This window comes from Muntiacus reevesi, chromosome 13 (assembly GCF_963930625.1).
Source record: "Muntiacus reevesi chromosome 13, mMunRee1.1, whole genome shotgun sequence".
Taxonomy (NCBI): domain Eukaryota; kingdom Metazoa; phylum Chordata; class Mammalia; order Artiodactyla; family Cervidae; genus Muntiacus; species Muntiacus reevesi.
Window position 1 is genome coordinate 38,895,106 of NC_089261.1, and position 12,288 is coordinate 38,907,393.

Here is a 12,288-nt window from a genome sequence, read left to right on the forward strand (position 1 = left end):
GCTATATAACTTAATCACTGACTTTGCTGTTTCTTGGATAACCAGAATATCATAATTCCTTTTTAAGTGATAAGCCTGATTCTGTGAGTTCTAGGAGAACCTGATTCTGATTCCATTTATCATTCATGGTATGCTCAGAACAACATTGCTCTACTTGGGAAAAACTTCCTCCCTGACTAATTAGGTGGCCCAGGTGGAGGTTGTCAGGCATAGTTTCACTCCTACTTCCACCTGACCACAACCAAGGGCCCATGCTATCTTACCCTAGAGATTGTATAAGGCGTGGTTGGATGATCCAGATTCTGTTCATCTAAATTTATTGCAGGATTTTATGAACTAGGAGTTAGGTCTTCAAGATGAGATCTGAGATCAAAACTGGGAGCCGTGAATTATACTGAGCAGAGAAGGGCTTCAGTTAAGATGCTATTGATTGTAAGCTAGAGGAAAAAACTAAACTCAAATTCTTATATGTGAGGTGGCAAGTGGGAGGTGACATCAGTGGGGAGGGCAGAGTAAGAAACTTCAAATATTATCTCCTCAATCAAAGCAATGAGAATACTGGCAACAAAGTTTTTTAAATCAACTTTTTTAGAACTGTGGAGATTAACCAAAATCTTGCAACAATCTGGGGAGTGTTTATTTGGGGAAAATGCCTGAATTTCAGGAACAGCAGAGAGCCTTGTGGCATTCTAGTCTGCCCTGTTCCTAGTTCCCTCTGCCAAATTCCATGGTAGCCTTAAAAACCAACAATCCCACTATCATGGTGATAACTAGCAATCTAACAGCCACTGAAAGGGGCAGGATGGAGCTAGAGTGCCCTCAAAGGCCTATTCCCAGATAACTCTCATTATTTGATTTGTCTGGAAGTTCCCTGGAAAATCCCATCCCAAATATTGTCTTTATTTAATCAGAATTAGAGTTCATCTAATGTGAACAGTTGTTTTTTCCCGGGTGCATTTGATGAAGATAATCAGCAGCATTTGTTCTAATGTGGCAGAACAACTGGGACAAAAAACAAGCAGATGAAAAAACTTAAAAGGAAAAGCTGGAGAGTGAGTGTATATAGGAAGGCCTAACCCTAGAAAAGAACACTGTGCACATGCTCAGTCATTCAGTTGTGTCTGACTCAGTGCGACTCCACGGGCTCTCACTCACCAGGCTCCTCTCTCCGTGGGATTTTTCAGGCAAGAATGCTGAAGTGGGTTGCCATCTCCTCCTCCAGGGCATCTTCCTGACCCAGGGATCAAACCTATATCTCCTGCATTGGCAGGTGGAGTCTTTACCACTGTGCTACCTGGGAAGGGCTTTTAAGAGCTCCAACATGTTCCTGGGAATTAGAAGTCTATGTGTATGCCTAAGTCTGCGTGCATGCCTGGAGAAGATATAGAAGGCTCTGACTTATTTTGAGGTTCCATTTTAGCAGGAAATAAAGGTTAAGGAAGAATTATAAACTGCCTGTCTCTATGTTGATGTCATCCCACTGCATGCATACATAGCCACTCAGCAAAATGGGAGATATACTGACTTGAGTCTCTTAAGGCAAGCTTTCTCTAATCATTACCTGACCATTAAATTAACCATTCAAAAATTCTGGAGACTAAATGCAACAAAGAATATCAATATTAAAGAGTTAGTTTAGCAGTCACTGAACAAAGAATAACAACAACAACAAACAGCCACAACAATCTCTGCAGATGGGAGAGATTTTTATTTTAAAACAGCAGCAACAACATATATTGAATAGCTTATAAACAACAAAAATTCATTTTGCACAGTGATGGAGGCTGAAAGTCTAAGGTGAATGTGCCAGCTTGGTGAAGACCTTCTTCCAGTTGCAGACTTCTCATTGTATCATCACAGGGCAGAAGGGGCCTGGCAGATCTGTGGAGGTGCTTTTATAAGACTGCTAGTCCCATTCATTCTGATAGACAGAGTGCCTTATGAACTATGGATGGAGGTTCGTGACATTGTATAGGACACAGGGAGCAAGACCATCCCCAAGAAAAGACATGCAAAAAGCAAAATGGCTGTCTGAGGAGGCCTTACGAATAGCTGTGAAAATAAGAGAAGCAAAAAACAAAGGAGAAAAGGAAAGATATACCCATTTGAATGCAGAGGTCAAAGAATAGCAAGGAGAGATAAGAAAGCCTTCCTCAGTGATCAGTGCAATGAAATAGAGGAAACAATAGAATGGGAAAGACTAGAGATCTCTTCAAGAAAACTAGAGATACCAAGGGAACATTTCATGCAACGATGGGCTCAATAAAGGGCAGAAATGGTATGGACCTAACAGAAGCAGAAGATATTAAGAAGAGGTGGCAAGGATACACAGAAGAACTATACAAAAAAAGATCTCCAGGACCCAGATAATCACGATGGTATGATCACTCTCCAAGAGCCAGACATCCTGGAATGTGAAGTCAAGTGGGCCTTAGGAAGCATCACTGCAAACAAAGCTAGTGGAGGTGATAGAAATCCAGTTGAACTATTTCAAATCCTAAAAGTTGATGCTATGAAAGTGTTGCACTCAATATGCCAGCAAATTTGGAAAACAGTGCCCACAGGACTGGAAAAGGTCAGTTTTCATTCCAATCCCAAAGAAAGGCAATGCCAAAGAATGTTCAAACTACCGCACAATTGCACTCATCTCACACATTAGAAAAGAAATGCTCAAAATTCTCCAAGCCAGGCTTCAACAGTATGTGAACTGTGAACTTCCAGATATTCAAGCTGGATTTAGAAAAGGCAGAGGAACCAGAGATCAAACTGCCAGCATCCACTGGATCATCGAAAAAGCAAGAGAGTTCCAGAAAAACATCTATTTCTGCTTTATTGACTATTCCAAAGCTTTTGACTGTGTGGATCACAACAAACTGGAAAATTCTTCAAAAGATGGGAAACCAGACTACCTGACCTGCCTCTTGAGAAATCTGTAATTAGGTCAGGAAGCAACAGTTAGAACTGAACATGGAACAACAGACTGGTTCCAAATAGGAAAGGGAATATGACAAGGCTGTATGTTGTCACCCTTATTTAACTTATATGCAGAGTACATCATGAGAAACACTGGGATGGAGGAAGCACAAGCTGGAATCAAGATTGCCGCAAGAAATATCAGTAACCTTGGCTATGCAGATGACACTACCCTTATGGCAGAAAGTGAAGAAGAACTAAAGAGCCTCTTGATGAAAGTGAAAGAGGAGAGTGAAAAAGTTGGCTTAAAAGTGAACATTCAGAAAACCAAGATCATGACATCTGGTCCCATCACTTCATGACAAATAGATGGGGAAACAGTGGGAACAGTGGCTGGCTTTATTTTCTTGGCCTCCAAAATCATGCAGAGGGTGACTGCAGCCATGAAATTAAAAGACGCTTACTCCTTGAAAGGAAAGTTATGACCAACCTAGACAGCATATTAGAAAACAGAGACATTGTTTTGCCAACCAAGGTCCGTCTAGTCAAGGCTATGGTTTTTCCAGTAGTTATGTATGAATGTGAGAGTTGGACTATAAAGAAACCTGAGCACTGAAGAGTTGATGCTTTTGAACTGTGGTATTGGAAAATACCTTTGAGAGTCCCTTGAACTGCAAGGAGATCCAACCAGTCCATCCTAAAGGAGATCAGTCCTGAGTCTTCATTGGAGAGACTGATGTTGAAGCTGAAACTTCAATACTTTGGCCACCTGATGTAAAGAACTGACTCATATGAAAAGACCCTGATGTTGGGAAAGATTGAAGGCAGGAGAAGAAGGGGACGACAGAGGATGAGATGGTTGTATGGCATCACCGACTCAATGGACATGAGTTTAGGTAAACTCCGGGGGTTGGTGATGGACAGGAAGGCCTGTCATGCTGCAGTCCATGGGTTCGCAAAGAGTTGGACACGACTGAGCGATTGAACTCAACTGAACTGAATCCCATTCATCGGGTCTCTACTCTCATGGCCTAGGCACTTCCCAAATACTCTAGCTGCTAATATGATCACATTGGTCTTTAGGATCTAACCATGAAATTTGAAGATATGCAAACATTTAGCTATAGCACTGAGAAACAACATAATCAAAACTGTACATTAGAAAAATACATTTAACACAATAATAACACAAATAGTAGTGGAGGAAGAATATGGGATTAAAAAAAAGGTATAAAAACTAATAGCAAAATGCACAATATAAATTCTATCTTATCAGTAATGACATGACATGTAAATATATTAAAATCTCTAATCAAAAGTCAGGCATTGGCAGAATAAAGTAAAAAATATTGCTTAATTATATGTTGTCTATGAGAGACGCATTATCAATTCAAATAAATGAATAGGTGGTCTTCCCAATTGGCGATAGTGTTAAAGAATCTGCCTGTGAATGCAGGAGACACAAGAGGTGGGTTCATTCCCTGGGTTGGGAAGATCCCCTGGAGGAGGGTAGGGCAGCCTATTCCAGTATTCTTGCTTGGGAAATCCCATGGCAGAGGAGTCTGGCGGGCTACAGTCCAGGGGGATTGCAAAGAGTCAGATAGGACTGAGTGAATTATTCAAATAGGTATGAAAATAAAAGGACAGAAAAAGAAACCATGTAAATAGTAACTAAAAGAGAGCTGGAGTGGCTATACTAATTTCAGAGAAAACAAACAAATCATGATAAATTGTTATTAAAGGCAAAGATTGATGTTTTATAACAATAAAATAGTCAATTCATCAAGAAGACAGAACTATCATAAATATAAACGCACCTGACAAGAGAGGCCCAAAAAGCATGAAAATAAAAGCTGACAGAATTGAGCAGAGAAACAGAGGTCAACAATAGCGGTTGGAAACATCAATACTGCATACTTTCATAAGTGATAGAACAACTAGACAGAAAGATAGCAAGGAAAGAAGAGATTTTAACAACACAATAAACCAACTAGGCCTACATAGCCATGTACAGAACAGTTCTCCCAACAACAGAAGCATACCTGCTTTTCTCAAGTGCACATGGAACATTTACAAACCATCTATCTGATATGGGACTAGTCTCATACTTGAATATTCATATAACTCAAAAATACAAATAAGCCAATAAAGAATGTGCAAAGGGTAAGAACAGACATCTCTCCAAAGATGTATAATAGTCAGTAAGCCCATGAAAAATAAAGCTCCACATCATTAATTACAAAACAATGCAATCAAAACCACAATGAGATGCCATTTCACACTCACTAGGAACCAAAATAAAAAAGATGGACAGAAACAGATGTTAGTGAGATGTGAAGAAATTAGAACTCTCATGTATTGCCAATGGGAATATAAAATAGTGTAGCAGATTTGGAAAACACAGGAGATTCCTTAACCTAAGCATGGAGTTGCCATGTGATCCAGCAATTTGACTTCTTGATATGCACTCAAAAGAAATGAAAGCATGTCTACTCAAAAACTGCTACAAAGATATCCATAGCAATATTATACTTTGGCCACCTGACACAGAGAACTGACTCATTGAAAAAAATCCAGATACTGGGAAAGACTGGGGGCAGGAGGAGAAAGGGGTGACAGAGAATGAAATGGTTGGACGGCATCACTGACTCAATGGATATGAGTTTGAGCAAACTCTGGGAGATGGTGAAGGACAGGGAGGCCTGGCCTGCTTCAGTCTATGAGGTCGCAGAGTCAGACATGACTTAGTGACTGAACAACAACAAAAAGAAAAAACTCAAATGTTAATCAATTAAGAATGGATAAGCAAAAGGACATATGTTGTTTAGTTATAAAAAGAAATGAAGTATTAATGCATGTGGCAACATGGATGTAAACATTATCCTAAGTTGAAGATACCAGACACAAAAGAGCGCATGTTATATGATTCCATTTATATGAAAGTTCCAGAATAGACAAATCCATAAAGACAGAAAGTACACTAGTGATTTCCAGGACCTGAAGAAATTAGGGAAATGGTGAATGATTGCTAAATTATAAATGATATCTTTTCAAGGGATCTAACATTCTGAGATTATCAATGCTAATGGTGGACAACTTTCTGAGTATACTAAAAAGCTTTGACTTGTACACATAAAAAGGTGTACATTTTTTTGTCATATGGACTGTATCTCTATTTTAAAAAGGAAAAACAATCTTATACATAAAAGCTCAATAATATAAGAGGCTAATAGCACAGTCTAAGGCTCCCAACATTGTCAAGTACATAAATTTCAACCTGGGGAAGAGTTGGCATCTCCAGAACCACACAGATTGTCAAGCAAATTTGGAAGAAGGTGACATGCTCGTGAAAACAAGGCCTTAAGAGACTGAATAGGACTTACAGTTAGAAATAGAGAAAGGGACATAGGGAGGAAATCTGAGACCAATACTGGTCTCACCTATTGCATTCTTTTTCATGGTTTAGTTATCAGAGTCAATTAAATTTCCTTTTTTTCCACTTAGCCATTGGGTTGGATTTCTGTCACTTGCTAGTAAAACTCTGGAATAATAGCTGTGTTTAAAGAAAAACACTATTCAAAATGACTTTAACCATTATAATACTAAAAATAGGAGTATATTGCATGGTGATGAGTGAAAGTGAAGATACAAGAGGATTGTATTTCAATACCATTGGCCAGAAAGTTGCTAATGGATAATTTAAGCTCAAATCTTTAATAAGATGATTCTGAAATGTGAATAAAATATCTTGATAAGATCAAAGCTCAAAATGTTCAGGAAACATGATTGTGAATTATCAAGCCTGATTGTTATAAGCAACCTGTGCTTGACTAATCTCTATGTTTAAATGCAGTGAGCAAGCTCTTATATTACTGCTCTGGAATTATTTTCTAGGCCACAGAATTTTAAAGTAGTTCAAACAGTGGATTTCTTTCCACATATGAATAAGTCTTATATTTCAGTTTTTTGAGAAATGAAAACTATTTCCCACTATTCCTTTCTTTACTAAATTATTTTGCTTAGCAGAATTTTTAAAAATCTTCAGATATTTTTGCTATTAATAAAATCAATTAATCTAGTGAAATAATGCTAGTAATTTTCATTATGTTTCCTCAGAGTGTATTTAAGGGGTCGTTGTTACCAAATTCACTATTTTAGTATCTATTAAAATGTACCCAAGGAATGAAATTATAAATTACTTACTTACAGAATAATCCCTCTTATACTATTGAAGAATAAAATAATTGAATTTTATACCCCAACCCTCCAGGAGGAATCCATAATATCCTAAATTAACCTGATTAATTTTCTAGTAATAAATGGGTATCTGATAACTTCCTGTCCCTAAACAAATAACAAATGAAATACAAGAAATGACTGAATTATCTTAGTTGATAAAAGAAAATGCACAACACACACACAAATACTAGCCCGATTCTAAATGATATCTAGAATAAGCAACCACTGATAAGTGAACAGATTAATGCACAGATACACACAGACACACAAAACAGAAGCAGATCTGTAAGTCAACTATATTTCAATAAAAATGTTTAAAAAAAAAAGATGTGTTGATAAAATTTTATTGAATTATGGAAGTTCTATAAAAGAAGATGATCTTCCAAAATTATCTGGGTTAACTGAAGAGCAAAACCTAACTTCCTATAAAGATATATATGTGTTTGAAAGTGTTTGAAAGACATAAAAGGACAGAGACAGAGGAAGAGAAAAGATAGATAAAAGATTACAGTTATCCCTCTGTATCTGCAGCTTCTCTTTTCTTAGATTTAACCAACCATTCTGGATGGAAAATATTTGGAAAAAAAATTCCAACAAGTTCTGAGCAGCAAACCTTGAATTTAACGTGTGCTGGCAACTATTTGTATAGCATTAACATTGTCTTTACAACTATTTGTGTAGTATTTCCATAATATTAGGTATTATAGATAAACCTAGAGATGACTTAACATATACAGGAGGATATGTGTAGGTTACATATAAACATTACCATTTTATATAAAAGACTTGAGCATCCATGAATTTTGGCCCTGGGACCAATTCTCCACAGATACCGAGGGTGAGTGTATTTTGAGAAATGTGGTTTTCACCCTGGAAGTTCCTAATAACAGTGTGACAATACTTGCTCGACTAATGGTACAAAAAGATCCTTTACTCTTTGTAGGCAGTATATACTGCAATTTGGAGTAAATACACTTTTATTTTTTAAAGCACATTTGAACAATTCTTCCTGAGGTAAAGTCACAGAGAAAATGCAACAATTTATCCAATATACGTGTAGGAATTGCTGTGTGCCATATAAAGTAATTTATTGATATAGCAGGAGTTCTGTTTCTATGTAATCCATGTCTATTGACCAATTCATACTAATTATTTAGCCTTTGGACAATTTTTATAAAATCGATGGCCCAGTCACTGATCAGTTAGATTCAGTCTTCTACACATAGAATATTTCTATATAGCTGGATTTTTGTCAGGAAATAGGTTTAATTTTTATATTGTGTATATTTTGGTTTCTCTATGAGCCTTCATGGGTAATAGATGGGGAAACAGTGGAAACAGTGCCAGACTTTATTTTTCTGGGCTCCAAAATCACTGCAGATGGTGATTGCAGTGAAATTAAAAGAAATTTCATGAAATTGCATGAAATTAAAAGATGCTTACTCTTTGGAAGGAAAATTATGACCAACCTAGATAGCATATTAAAAAGCAGAGACATTACTTTGCCAACAAAGGTCCGTCAAGTCAAGGTTGTGATTTTTCCAGTGGTCATGTATGGATGTGAGAGTTGGACTGCGAAGAAAGTTGAACACCGAAGAATTGATGCTTCTGAACTGTGGTGTTGGAGAAGACTCTTGAGAGTCCCTTAGACTGCAAGGAGATCCAACCAGTCCATCCCAAAGGAGATCAGTCCTGGGTGTTCATTGGAAGGACTGATGCTGAAGTTGAAACTCCATTCTTTGGCCACCTCATGCGAAGAATTGACTCACTGGGAAAGACCCTGATGCTGGGAGGAGAAGGGGACGGCAGAGGATGAGATGGCTGGTTGGTATCACCGACTTGATAGGCAAGAGTTTGAGTAAACTCCGGGAGTTGGTGATGGACAGGGAGGCCTGGCGTGCTGCGATTCATGGGGTCGCAAAGAGTCGGACACGACTGAGCATCTGAACTGAACTGAACTGATGAGCCTGCTTATCCAAGGTTTCCCCTAGTTAGGCTGGATTCTGTGTGATAGGTCCATGATAAATCTAATGCAGAAGTAAAATAAAAATAAATAAATAGACAGCGTCTGTAGCCTAGAAAGAATTGCTTTACATGTTATTAAGAAGAGAGCTGAATGCTAAGATGGCCCCTGTCCCAACCTAATGGATGAAACACTTTTTTTTGTTGGCTATTATCACTGGGCAGGATTCTCAATACCCATGGGCTGCCAACTCCTAAACTATGAGCATGTCTCCCTAAAAAATGGAGGGTGGCCTTTCAGAGCCATCGCTAATCAATTATTTGTGTCCTCATTTCATACAAGCTTTGCACTACTTGTTTGCTATTTCAGTGATAAACTGAAATGACATGCTACTGAGGCCAGCCAGAATTAACATTCTTGCCAGTCTTCAAATCTAGTCCAGCAATTTGTGGTCTAACTCAGCTCATTTGTCATTCCACAAAGTAAGTAGGATTGATTAAAATCATTTTGTGATCCCACTGCATTTGTCACAGTGATGTTCAAATAAGGACTCACAGGCTATATTAAGGATAATCATATAAATCTAAATATATACTTTAATGGAACAAATGACATAAAAGACACATAGGGAAACAAAAATATACATCTAAGAAGTCTTCAGCATGCTAGATGCACCTACTAGTGAAAAACAATTCAGCAGCTTTAATGTCAACAAAATGATTTAATGAATGACAACAAAAGAAGGTTAATATTCTCAATTTTGCCCCTGTGATTTAATAAGCATGAAAATAATCATAGAAAATATTTTTTAACTCCCTCAGATAGCCAAATATCTAATGCATAAGAGATTGAGATGGCTAATGACTCCTTCTATGTGGATGTTATACATAGGTATAGGAAGATTCTCTGGATCTTCCCACTCCAGTATTTTTACTTGAGAAATACCACAGACAGAAGGAACCTGGTGGGCTACAGTCCATAGGGTCGCAAAGAGTAGGACATAACTTAGCAACTAAACAATAGGCTATTTACACATAGATAAAGGACATTTATAGGGCTTACCAGGTGGCACTAGTGGTAAAAATCCCGCCTGCCAATGCCGGAGAGATGTGAGATGCAGGTTCCATCCTTGGTTAGGGAAGTTCCCCTGGAGGAGGGCATACCAATTCACTCCAGTATTCTTGCCTGGAGCATCCCATGGACAGAGGAGCCTGGTGAGCTAAAATCCATGGAGTAGCAAAGAGTTGGACCCGCCTGAGTGAATTTCACTTCACATATGATATTTATACATAAGTGTCTAGTGTAAGCCACAAAACAATCTTAGGTATCCCCCTGAAGCATTAATTTTAATCAAGTATTTGGTAATAAGTTAAATGTTTTAACTCCTCTAATATGCTATATATAAAATATTTTCTCATCAAATTCAGCATAGGTATATGTGAAGTAGAAGATAAAGTTTATTTGAATTTTGGAGATAAAAAAGAAATGCCAAGATTAAAAGAAATGCCAGATGTTCAGGGAGCAGTTTGCCTATACTTCAGAGTATCTACTCCCTGTGACATTAGAGATACAATGGTGAAATGTTTGAGAAGCATTGATACGGGATTTTAAAAGTAATATTATTAAAGAATAATTAGTAAATATCTCTGTTACTAATTAGAGACCAGAAAAGAATGCATCACATTTAATAAATAACACATAGTAGATTTGATTGGTGTCCCACTCAGATGTTCTTTACTTCACAATAACCACCCCACCCAGTTCTTATAATTATTGGTCACTGCTAAGTCGTGTCCAACTCTTCAGACCCCATGGACTGTAACCCACCAGGCTCCTCTGTCCATGGGATTCTCCAGGCAAGAATACTGGATGGGGTTGCCATTTCCTTGCTAGGGGATCTTCCTGACTCAGAATCCAACCCATGTCTCCTGCATTGCAAGCAGATTTTTTAGCTGAGCAACCAGGGAAGCTTTTATTGGTTGCTAGTAGCTCAGAGATGCTCCCTATTGTGGTCAACTGCCCTCAGCCAACCAAATCCATCTTATCTGTACTGTTACAATAGCTCCCAGGCAATGACTAAAGGCTAAGGAAGGGCCATCTCTAAGGTGAGATACCTGTTCCAGGACTGCTTCTGAAGGGGTCATACTGGAGTGGGTAGACTATCCCTCCCTTCTCTAGTGGATTTTCCCAACCCAGGAGTCGAACCTGGTTCTCCTACATTGCACGTGTATTCTTTACCAGCTGAGCTACCAGAGAAGCCTGAAGCTAGATTCCAGCCGAGACCAAATCCATGCCATTTCCTTCTACCCTCAATCTCTGTCTCCTGAGAAGATCCCCTCAATGAATCATTTGCACAAGAATCCTGTTCAAGCTGTGCTTCTGGAGAACCAATCACAGGCATCATGTTTCTGTCTGTCTCCACACGGCCTCTCCTAATAATAGTGTGAGATGCCTAAACTTTCCATAGTTTGTCCTAACTGTGCCCAGTCAGTGTCTTCTGGGTTTTTGCTTTTCTCCTTGGTTGCATCTTTGTGAACCCCTCCCTCCAGGAAATTGCCTGGATTTTTATAGTTTCTTTACCACCCCATCTTTGACTTGATTTTTCCATTCTCTTTGGATTGGGATTCACGGCTTCCCTGGTGGCTCAAATGGTAAAGATCTGCCTGCAGTGCAAGAGACCTGGGTTCTATCCCTGGGTTGGGAAGATCCCCTGGAGAACGGAATGAAAGTCTACTCTTCTTGCCTGGAGAAGTATTCTTGCCTGGAGAATCCCATGGACAGAGGTGCCTGGCAGCCTAGAGTCCATGCAGTGGCAAAGAATCGGACATGACTGAGGGACTAACACTTTCATTTTACATTGGGATTGGGAGGAGCTTTATCCTCATGAGTCTGGAAGGGAATTTCAAAGATAGCTTCCAGCAGAAGAGTGTATAATATATGGAAAATCAACACACTTTGATTTTTAAATTATTATTTATCTTTACATCCAATTAAAATATGCACTTCTTTACTTTATACTCATTTCGTGGTTTTGGACTTGGTCTTTTGTGAATGTGAAGAATAGCTCCTTAAATACTTCATAAACAAAGATGGCTCACGTAACATAAGATGGTCAAAAATGACCCATTAGATCGTGTTTAGGTCATTTTGCCCAGAGCCAGTTCTTTAAAAGC